This window comes from Erpetoichthys calabaricus, chromosome 15 (assembly GCF_900747795.2).
Source record: "Erpetoichthys calabaricus chromosome 15, fErpCal1.3, whole genome shotgun sequence".
Classification (NCBI taxonomy): domain Eukaryota; kingdom Metazoa; phylum Chordata; class Cladistia; order Polypteriformes; family Polypteridae; genus Erpetoichthys; species Erpetoichthys calabaricus.
The window spans coordinates 50,804,007-50,816,036 of NC_041408.2; the positions used below are offsets into that span (position 1 = coordinate 50,804,007).

General features: G+C 37.3%; 1 protein-coding gene across 2 annotated transcripts in view; it reads right to left on the reverse strand.

Annotated features, from left to right (window-relative positions):
* The window catches only part of map3k21 (mitogen-activated protein kinase kinase kinase 21), a 114,920-nt gene that overhangs the window by 101,266 nt on the left and 1,624 nt on the right, over positions 1 to 12,030 (reverse strand). The gene's annotated exons all lie outside the window — the stretch shown is intronic.

The following is a 12,030-nucleotide window of genomic DNA, read 5'->3' on the forward strand; positions in this document are numbered from 1 at the left end:
CACATATTCATCAAGTGACCAGTAGCTAGTGATGGCGGGCAAGTGCTCACACTGCATTTGTGGTGACAGAACAAGCTGAATACGCGCTGAAAAAAATTGTGGAATAGAAAGTGATTTACAGCACACTGCCTTTCTCTGCACTTGTTGTATATCAAGATGTAATTTAAATGCCTGAAATCGGATTGTGCTGCTCAACAAAAACTTTATAGTATGGACAGAAAAATCACGAGTGAGTTACGTTTCAGTTTATTTCCCAGGTGCCTGCTTTTTGTTGACAGTAATTCAACTGCCACTTCGCACTCAAAGTATACAAAGTATAGAGAAAGTATACTAACCATGAAAAGAAAAAAAAAAAAATCAACCGACATTTTGATGAATCTTGATGTTTTAGACCTCCCCGAGTCAGAAAATAACGTTTTTTGGAATTCTGTCTGTGTGTCTGTGTGTGTATGTGTTTATAAACACGGTATCTCAAAAATGCAACTAGATAGATGGATGAAATTTGGCATGTGGTTGTTACATCAGAATTGTAAATCTGTATTTCCATCAACCGGAAGTGGTACTTTACCTGAACACATAATCAATTTTTTTTTTCATTCATGCAGCTGCAGAGTCCGATTTATTCAACTTTACTTTTATAATAATTGTTCAATACATTATTAATTTGATTTGATTTGTTGTTGATGGTTTTTTAATGTACATAATACAATCATTGTCATGTGGTTTACTCCTCAAATATCCATCCCCATATCTGAGTACACGAGAAAGTCGAGGGGAGGCCACTCCCGATTGTTGAAAATAAAACGGCACTGATCGAGAGACTGACAAGGTCATCATACAAGATCAGCACATTGTTGCTTTAAAAACATCGTTTAACAACAATGCTATACAACCCTTGTAAAATTCCTGAGTTGGCAATATCTCTCCTGAACTACAGCTAGGTGGGGGAAGAGAGTCTGCCAAGTGGTGAAAAGCTAAACATACTAATTTGTTTTTGTATTTATTCTATATTCATTTATCTTTTTAGTTCATATTCACAGCTCAAAATACCTGATATTGTGAAAATAATCCAGTAGCAGAATTATGCTTTAAAATATCTGTCCCCATTTTTTCAATGTTTCTCTCCCTCTCAAATCAGATAGTTGAAATATCTTATTCTTTTTGCTCTTAACATCCGCCATATCATACATATTGCGTACCAGGGATTTTTCCTGCATCCAAACTTGCTGGGGTAGGCTCCAGGTTCCTGCTATGGATGAACAGGTTTAGATAATGCATAAATTGTTCTTAATCTCAGATGCTGTTTCTGTTGTTTTGTGCCTGTCCATGCTCTTATTACCTGTTCTTGCTCTGCTCATTAAGGGTTTACTGTTCTTGTGATGGGATATTCATGTCTCACTGCCCCTAACCTTCACACTACTTGCTTATTTTTCTTTGTTTCCCTCAATACAGCTAGGTGGGGTCTGCACACTGATTCAAGCCTAAGACCCTTGTTCTTTCTTAACCCCTGTGGATTTTCATGGTCACACCTGTCAAAACACAATAGATTCTCTTATTTTTTGTATCTTTACAGGCCTGCAGGTGCAAAATTCTGTCTATAAATTGTTTGTGTCTGAGATGGAATCAGAGATCAGTGTGGCTGGTAGAAAATAACAAAGCCCAGTGTTTGAGATTTTTGAATGAAATATTGAAGGCATTCATTATAAGCACATTGTCATTGGAGCAGGAGATGTTGTGTGTTGTAGACATTTAGAGTAAAAAACCCTTACACCTTAAATTCACCTAAAGTTCATTGCAAATTTGGCTATTCTGGGCAACAAAAGAAAAAAAGGTGCCAACAGTCAGCGCAGATTTGTTCAGCACAAATGACACAGAAAATATTTTAACAGACAAAAAAAAAAAAAACCAAATTGTAAAGTGTGTTGTGTAGTGTAGTAAGCTTCCACTAACATTAAATTCATATTATATCCAAACCCGTTAAGTGTACAGTTCTCTCTCATTGTGACACAAAAACTAAACTCCATAGTAGCTCTTTAACCATACCATAATTACTAAAACTAAAACTGAAACTAATGTATATAAAAATAAAATAGAAATGTCTTTGAAAAATAAAAACTAAACTAAAACTAAAAATACACAATGAAGGAAAACTAAATCTAAACTGAATTTCCAAGTAAGGTCAGAAAAAATATAGAAATAAAAACTAATATAAAAGGAAAAAACTATAATAACCTTGATACAAACACATTTTAACTAATAAAAATATATGTGTTTTCTTGTTGTTTAACAAATTTACTGCCATTTAATATATACACACCAGTTTGCAAGACAAAAATATACATAAGACATGTCTAACTTTGCTTTCTTCAACCCACCTGCTCTTCAGAACAGGTAATCCACCTCAAGCTAAGCATTTTTGGGCCCGGCCAGTACTTGTATAGGAGGCCAACTAGGAAAACCTTGGGTTGCTGCTTCAAGAGGTGTTGGCGAGGTCAGCAGGGGATGCTTACTCTATGGTCTGTGTGTGGATCCAAAGGCCGGGTTTATACGCCTGTGGACACTGCTGATATGCAAGCAGTATACGGTTTATACTTGCGCAAGTATTTTATGTAGATCTGGAGGATTCCACCTGGTGGCAGAGAAATCATCAAGGTGATTATAACAGCCATTTGCTAGTTATTTAAGTTATATTAAAAGTTTGCCTATATATTAGTGCATAGTCAATGGGACGTTCTTACAATGACCACAAGTTGAACTGAATTGGTATATTCTATTTCTAGCCTCTCTGACTATAGATTAGCCTCAGTTAGTGACCTGCCTTGCCGTGTGTAAGGCATGCAGGGCACATGGTTTTAAACTGTGCCTTATGTGCCCAATAGTATGAAAGCTAACATGCTCTACTGAACATGCAGTGCCAAATGTTTAGAGCGTACTGTACTGAAGGCAAGGTAAAGCATTAAGTATAGAAACAAATGAAGTTTGACCAGAAAAGCTAAAGAAGAGACATTTTTTCCAGTTTTTTTGCCTTTTATTCTATGTATATAACAACTTTTTCTCTTTGTTCTTGTGTGGACTATTTGCTTTGAATTTTCACTAAATCTTTTAAAACAAACTTTTGAACGGAGAGATTTCTTTCGGCACACATTTGACCTGTGCTTGATCCTGCCTTACTCACCAGTAGCTACAGTGATAAAATAACGTTAGGATTCGCTGTGTTACCCAAAACATCTATTACATTACCAGAACACCTTGCCACAATATTTCTAAAATGGATGGATTTTAATGATTACATCCATCAATCCAGGGATGTGCCCATTCCAGCCAGCATCGGATGCGAGGAACAAAATCCCTGGACTGGGCATCAGCTCATCGCACGGTGAATATAACCACACAAATTCACTAGCGTCACTTTGGCATCACCAGAACACTGCGGAAACCCACCAGGACAATACTCCAAGGCAGGGATCACCAGGGATACAACTCCCTATTGCGTGACTCCCTATTGCGAGGCAGCAGCGCTATGTTCTGCCTCCACAGTATTAATTATTTAAATGAAGTTAACTATTTATCTAGACAATGTAACATACATGCTTTAACACATTTCATCAATAAAGTGATATCAAGTATAAATTTAAGGATTCTAAATGTGCAGGGAGCTGGAATATCATAAATTTGATGTGTTCTGTGTGGCAATCACTGCCTCCTACTGTTGTCAAAAGGCATGTAGTGATTAACAAATGGGTCAGTTTTAAGATAATGTTTATGACGCACTACTTTAAAAGACAAAATAAACTAGGAGTTGAATCTTCCACTTCAATCACGAAATAGACCTCTTCTTTTATTTTTTTTAATTCACTGTGTCTGTAATTTATTTTCTTCTGTGGCTCAAATATGCTTCCATATGTTCTGATGCAAAGGTGCAAGAAAACAGCACAGAAGATGGAATATGTGAAAAACAGATGGGGGAAAAAAAAAGTTCCACGAATAAATTTGTATGTCACAATTTAAGTTTGATGTGTTGCGCACAGGTCGCATTGATTTCTGAGGAAGTGCTCAGAGAAGGCATCAAATGAACGTTGGAAATGTGTGGCAGCCGTGATGCGTGCGCATATGCGTTCTGAGCATTAAGTATAAACTGGCCTTGATGACGGAGACACTGTGCTGTAAAAATGGGGCTTCCTTTGGATGAAATGCAAAACTGAAATCCTGACTCTCTTTGGTCATAAAAAGATCTCTAGGCATCCATCAAAAAGAGTAGGGAGTACCTGAAGCTCCAATCTAAATTGCCTTTCACTGCCTTGTAGCATAACTACAGAGGGACAGAGATCACTATACCGTAAAAACAGTGAAAATATTTTCACATCCATGATTTAACCACTATGAAATTAGGGCTTTTTTAATAACAGTTTGCAGTTCAAGCACTTTATTGTCATTGATAACACAACTAACCTACTAAACTCTGTACAACACAAGTAAATCAGCACACAAATCTCAAGGGTGATTAGGAGCCATGACACTTAAAATAACCAGAATCATTACCAGATGCTAAATTTTATAGGGATGTCAAATCAGATTTATTTTAATAGCAGCATTTTCATTTTTGTGCCACTTATCATGTTGCAAGGTTAGGTAGCCACAAGCTGGGATGGCCTGACAAGGCAATTCTATCCTCTGCAACTTATTCTAACCCATCCTGGAGAATTCCCAAACAATTTCATGAAAGCACAGAGCTCGTACTGCCCCATGTATTTTCAGTGTCTGCTCCAGCTGTTCTTCCAGTGGGCCTATCCTGAACACATTTTGTGGGAGCCGACAAAGGGACTTTCCAACTATATTCTCAACCCACCTCAACTGACTCATCTCAATCCTGAAAAGGCAGAGTTTCAACTCTAAGGTTCTGAACCTATTATGGACACTGTATCCAGCAACCTTACACGGGAACTTCTTTCTGGCCACTTGTACTACCAATCTCATGTTTCAGGTTACTTCCCAATGCTCATGACCATGAGTGAAGAAGGGAATGTTGTCAAAAAAAAATTGTCATAAATCAAAATGTTTGCCCCAGGACTGAACTACTCACTACCACCTCCTAGTTCACAAACGTCTGGCTGCTAAACTGATGCATTGGTCACTCCAACAATTATCTTTTCCTTCACTTATGAGGTAACTGAACTCCCCATCCTGGGGCACCTGTCCACCCCTTATACGAAGAGAACAAGCCATTCATTTCTGGGAGAGGCCCACAACCCCCAGATTTGAAGGTGCAGATTCTCATTACAACCAAATCAAACTTAGCTGTTAATCATTTCATAATGAGCCACACAGCACAGACTGATGAAAGCAAAAGAAAAACCTCATCCAGGTTCCCAAATTGGATATTCTCCAATCCTTGACTGCAGTTTGATATGCTGACAACGAAAATTAAAAACAGGCAGAGGAGATTAAATAAACCCTTAGTGAAGCCCACTCTCCACAATGAACAAAGCTGGCTACTCAAAGTATGAGAACACAACTATCACTCTGCAAACTCAGGGACCAAATGGGACACACCATTGGCCCATGAAACCCAAACACTTCAAGTGCTTCCTAGACAGTACCATGGGGTGCAGTGGCCAAACAGTCATAAACTATATCTAAATCCACATGTGGACAGACCAGTCCAGTTGTCATGATCTCTCCAAGATCTGAACAAAGGTAACAGATGAAGATGAGATTAAGTCTATGTTCCAGCACCCTGACACTGGCTTTCTCAGAGCAGCTGAAAAATGTGATGACTCTTGCCCCCCTTTTTAAAAAATGGATACCGCCAATTAAGTATTCCAGTCCTGAGGAACTGTCTCTGCCTTCCACGCAGCACTGAGGCACGTTAGCCAAAAAACCTCCACAGTAGTTCTTGTTGGATCTCATCCAAGCCTATAGCATTGCCACTATAGAGTTTTTTAATCACCATAGCAACCTCAGCCACAGAGATGAACCCAACACCAATCAATTTTTTTAGCACAGTCTCCTCTCAGCTGGACATATCAAAAAGGTTTAGGTGGTCCTCAAAGTGTTCCTTTCATCCTTTGACAATATCTCAATTTAGGTCAATGCTAAAAACAGTTTTGGAGACATCCTTCCTACCCTTCCCAAGTTAATGAATAGTTTTTCAGAACCTCTTTGAGCACATTGAGGACTGAAACAATCTCCACAGCCTCAACAAACTCCTTCACACAGAATTTCAGTTTAGTCACAGCTGACTTTTGCCATTCCAGTACCTCTCAGTAATTGCTGGAGTTTCCTTTGCTGACACTGCATGGAAGACCTCTTTTTTTAAACTTGACAACTACCCTTCCCATTGTTGTCTACCACTGAAAAGTATTAAGAACATTGCCATAGCTCCTTGCAGGTGCTTCCATTACTGAGCTCTTGAACATTACCCAGTTAGAATTTATGTCACTTAGATTAAAATTCTCTCTTACTCGCTAAATTATTGTTATATAAAATTAGATAATTATATTGTGATTTACTCTGCTGTCACATTGGTTTTTAAACAAAATCAATTATGCTATGCAATTTATTAAAATAATGGTATAGCTAAAAGATACAAACTCTTCAAAGGTGCGCTTCTCTTTTAAAGTCCCAATCAAGTATTTCTTCAGCTTTTATGTCTATTGGCATTGTACGGTTTTTCAACAATTCAATGAACAGTGTGAAATTTCCCTTTAGAATTACGTAATTACATATTTTCCAGTTTACAAGTGCATCTTTATACACAACTTCATTTTCATGTACACCATTGTTTTTGCTTATTTATGTATGTGACCTTCAAGCAATTTTGTGGTGGGATTAAGATATGCATCTTGGTGTTCAAAATTGGTCTGACAGAGTGTAATAAGGAGATGCTGACCACCAGTTCATATGGTTCTAGACTGCTATGAAGAGTGGGTCTCAATATTTAAAAAAAAAAAAAAATAGCATATACATACACAATCTTACAACATGGTGCTAAACCTTATAAAGTCTCACATATCATAAAAATGGCAACTGCAGCTATCACTTCCTCTGACAGAGTGTAATAAGGAGATGCTGACCACCAGTTCATATGGTTCTAGACTGCTATGAAGAGTGGGTCTCAATATTTAAAAAAAAAAAAAATAGCATATACATACACAATCTTACAACATGGTGCTAAACCTTATAAAGTCTCACATATCATAAAAATGGCAACTGCAGCTATCACTTCCTGTACAAGCAGAAAGATCAGATTCAAAAAAAAGGAACAACTCCGCAGAACAATATACAGTTCAATACGCCTTAAGCGTAAAAACTCCCTGGTACAAAAGTAAGTATAAGTAAATGCATTCTATATTTTCAAAGCACTATACAGCTCCAGAAACGACACATGTTTAAGTTGTATTTCAAGCTATCAAGAAGATACTAAAGGACCCACAGAAGCATGGACTTTATTTATATATAGCATTTTGAGAGTAAGAAAGCACTATATGGATACATACTTCAGTGTATAGTTCTCTACGTCTCTACTGACTGGAGTGCTTTGAAATGCAGAGTACTAAATAGTGGGGTGTTCATTTTTAGAATCATTGAAAAAAAAACATACCTATAAAAAGAAATAAACCTGAGAAATGGCCAGTTATTTAGCATTTGAACAGTTTGCTAGTGTTATTGATGAATTGTTGAGTTTGATGTTGGCAACTTTACATTCTGAACTGGAATACCATCATACATGACAACCAACAGAAATCCTGCATCTCATAGGGTTTTTGGAAACTAAGGAGAAACGGCCCTGACCTTGACTCCAATGCATCAGGCCTACTCACATAAACATACTGTAGGCTAATCAGCAATTACGCATTTGCCCTAATACACACACCCTTGGTGCTGCTGGTGATAAACCAGAATACCTAACTGGGCAGTCCATAAATGACATTACTGCCCCATGGGCCGATTACAACTTTTGTGATGCTGTGTGACCCTTTGGGGTTCTAAGATGACTGGTCAGAGCCGGCTATACATTTGAGCCTTGAGTTTTTGCCAACTCTGATATAATGCATAGCAGATGCCCCAATATCACCAGCAAAGGAGCAACATATTCTGGAGCTTAGTCATCAGTCAATGTACCACCAATGTAATAAAGGTGCCCGAATAAGCAACAGTTGGAGCCATGCACAAGTTTCCATCTTTTTTTTTTTTTTGCAGTGCTTGAAGGTGAACAACATCCTTCATCAATCAGTTACAACATTTTGTTCTATTCGATAAGACCCGTACTGTCTCTCAATCCAGTCCATGCTGAGTAACAGCATATGCAAAGACATGCTATCAATATTTTGCCTTGGTTGTGATGTTGCAAAGTCACAAGCAATGCACAAATATCAGGCAGTTCCAAACAAAATCTTCATATCAGTCACTGTGGTTACCTGTCGGCAAATGAATTAATGGTGGTACTAGCTCAAACAGAAAATGGAGAAAGTGTATATTGGCAAGTGTATATTGTAGTAATTTATAATGTAACCTAAGGGGTAAGGAGCACCACTAGAAAATAAAACCTAAAAACTTTGAAATGGCAGAAAAATGCATATTTGTGACGATAACATCTGGAAATAATCCCTTTATCGCATATAGGAAAATACCTGCGCTTTGCAGCGGAGAAGTAGTGTGTTAAAGAAGTTATGAAAAAGAAAAGGAAACATTTTAAAAATACCGTAACAAGATTGTCAATGTAATTGTCGTAGGCTTATTTTAGTAATGAGAGTGAATTTGATGATTGTAAAGAGTTTAACTTATGATTGTAAATGTTGTGTATGAGAAATGCACATTTTTAGGATGTAAGGATCTCTTTGTAAACGACGTTTGCAGTTCTGCCCTCGGGCTGTAAAACGACCAAGCTGTCTGCTGAGCTTACTCTTGAGCATGCAACGTACAAGTTGGCCATATGAGAAGCAATCTTGTGTCAAGTTAATGCCGACCTTTTATATACAGTATATATATATATATATATATATATATAAATAAATAAATAAATAAATAAATAAATAAATAAATAAATAAAGAGTCTGGCCCTGTGACTTATTTATTGTCATAGTGAAGCAGAACCTTACTGGAAATTGGATGGGTTTGAATTGGAATGGGAGGTCAGAGTGATGGGAGGAATAAATACAGTCTCCCCTGAGCCAGTTCCAGTGAAGACAGTTGCTTCAATGAGGTTCTAGTGCAGAGACTTGATCTGAAGCCTGGTGCCATTACAAAGTTTTGGTGGTTGTAAGTTTCGTAGTAACATAATTGGTGCACTGACCTTCAAAAGTACAGTATGCAGAGGCATGCCCAGAGGATTAAGACTGTGAAGAAACTAAATGAAAAAGCAGGAGTCACCAGCAGGAAGACATGAAGCAAGGCAAACAATAACAGGATTGAAGCGGTGGAGTAAAGAAGAAGGGAGCAGTGAGCATGACAAACAGCTGAGGAAAGTAAGCAAGCGAGTGAGGAGGCACATAAACGCGGGATGTCGTTAATGTATATAGGCAAGGAGCCAACCACGTGGTAGGTGCATGGACAGCGGCCATGCGGAAAAAGGAAGGAGGACCGAGGACAGCCCTTGTGTGTCTCTGCCATGAAATGAATCCTCTGTTAACAGAAATATGGAATGAAACAAACAGAAGGAGAGGTCAGTTCCAAAAGTTCCTTACGGCATAATGGTGAGAACCGCCAAAAAGAAGATGTTATTTTCAAAAGTTCGTTACGGGGAACGGCGCAAAATGAATAATACTTACCATTTGTAAGTACAGTGTAAAGGATGAGCAAGGGAAATTTGGGCTTCCTACGTATATTGGAAGTCGCAGAAATAGTGAGGAGTGGTTTCCCCTATTTATATATACAGTTTAGAGGGTACACCCGTTTTCCCCCTTGGGTGCTGCAATAGGACATGAAACATACCTAACTTTTGTGAGTACACTGCAAGCAATGAGCACGCGAAATTTCAGCATCCCACCTATATGGAAAGTGGGAGAATTAGTGATGAGTCAGTGAGGGCTTTGCCTTTTATATGTATAGATTCCTGATACTATTTTTCTCAAGGTACAAATACGTTTTCTATTCACATGCAATATACCCATAGCCTTCCTTGGAGGAGTTCTCACATAAAAACAGAAGTAAATCAACACACTACTAAAGCACATGACACAAACAGTTTACTGTGATTTTGTCTTGCAATAGGAAACCAAGCCCCTTGGGATGAAAGGTTGTTGCAGAAGACAATAACAAGCACTGAGTTACAGCCCACATCTGGTCTTCTTTTAAAACAGCTGAATCTCATATGATAATGGATTTTTTTTTTGTTTGAAAATAACAGGCATAGGTATTTTACAATGATATTTTACAATGTGTGTGTCTTAAGATGCAGATTAATGCTCTATAACTTTCTTGGCTTGAGAAATGGACATACTTGCTAAGTTTTTAGGTTTTTGTTTTCTGGGGGAATGGATCGCCTGGAAAACAAGTTTCCGTTAAAAAACTCCAGGAGTATTTCTTTTAAATTTATAGAAAATGCTTAACTTTAGAGGACAATTTTGCATTAAAAATGCATATACAGTATACCATGTTTTTGAAGAAACAACTTCAACTTAAAAAAATATTGAAACTATTCGATGCACACTGCTATTGATAAAACTCTTATTGGGCCAAAGCAAATTAAGTTTTTATTTTGAGACTGTTAAGCTCACTTATTCACAGATCTGGGAGAGGGTCATAAGTCTATAACCTCATTACTGGATGGAGGTTAGAAGATTTGTGATGAAATGTGATGAGGGGGAGTAGGTGGTCAATTTTGTGCCAAAATAGTCATTTATGGACGACTCCAAAAGCAAACTCAAACAAACAGTTACAAGGGAAAACATGAAAACTCTAGATATAATATGACACATGACTCGAATCAAAGACTCTGGGCCACAGTACCTACCATTGTTCCACTTGCATTTCACATTTGATTCCCCCCCCCCCCCCCCCCCCCCCAATTCTTTTACTGTAATTTTACTCCTTTATGGCCAGGGTACAATTTGTATTTGTGCATTGTGTAATATTTACCTTTCTTGTAACCTCCTAATAGTAAATATAGTATGACTGAAACTGAACAAAAAGAGAAGAGTTCCAAATCTTAATTTAAGTGAGTAAGATAAGAACTTTCAGAAAACCAAATTACATAGCAAAACATGAACCACCACTTATATAATTAAAAAACACAAAACAATTTTACATTTACATGCATTAATCTTTAATCCTCTAAAACATTTGCATTTTGCTTGAATTAATTTTTGTAATTTGAGATAACAATTCTATCAAATTAAAAGGCTAGTAAAACTTAAAACTCTTAAAACTCATTAAAATGTTTTATAAACCGAACATGGCCATCCAGCATGCTTTCCAACCTGATCAGAAATTACAGAAATGCACACCTTTTCTTGTTTGGGACAAACAATGCAAAACTGAACATGCTTGTATGCAAAATGACACGTACTGTCAGTGGTATAAGTTGTTTTTGCCTAGCAACTGTGCAGCACTCCTATGGCAGCTTGTCAGCTAGAATAAATAACTGTCAAAGCATCCTCATCAAACGAAAGCTTGGTCATGCTGAAAAACTGTGTCACACTAACATAGGGAAGGAAGCAGCATGCAAAATCTGAATATCATTCCAGAAAGAGCATGACTAACTCTTATATTTGAAGTGTGATTTCTGACAGTTTGAATAAAAAGGAGAGCATGTTTGTGTGGTGTAAAATACAATAAATTGAATATTCTTATACATTTTCCAAAACAATGTAACACATTAATATTTTATAAGAAACTGTAACTAAAAGCGATAGTCACATGAATCAAGTTTTGCTTCGATTAAACGGGGATCGTGCAAAAAAAAAAAAAATTAACTGGTCCTTTAAATTACTTCACAAACCACGCTAAGTGCCAGTACTGACATGCACATTGTATAGTGAAGTCCTTCATAAACAACCAATCCCACATTAAATAATCAATTTACATTTTTTT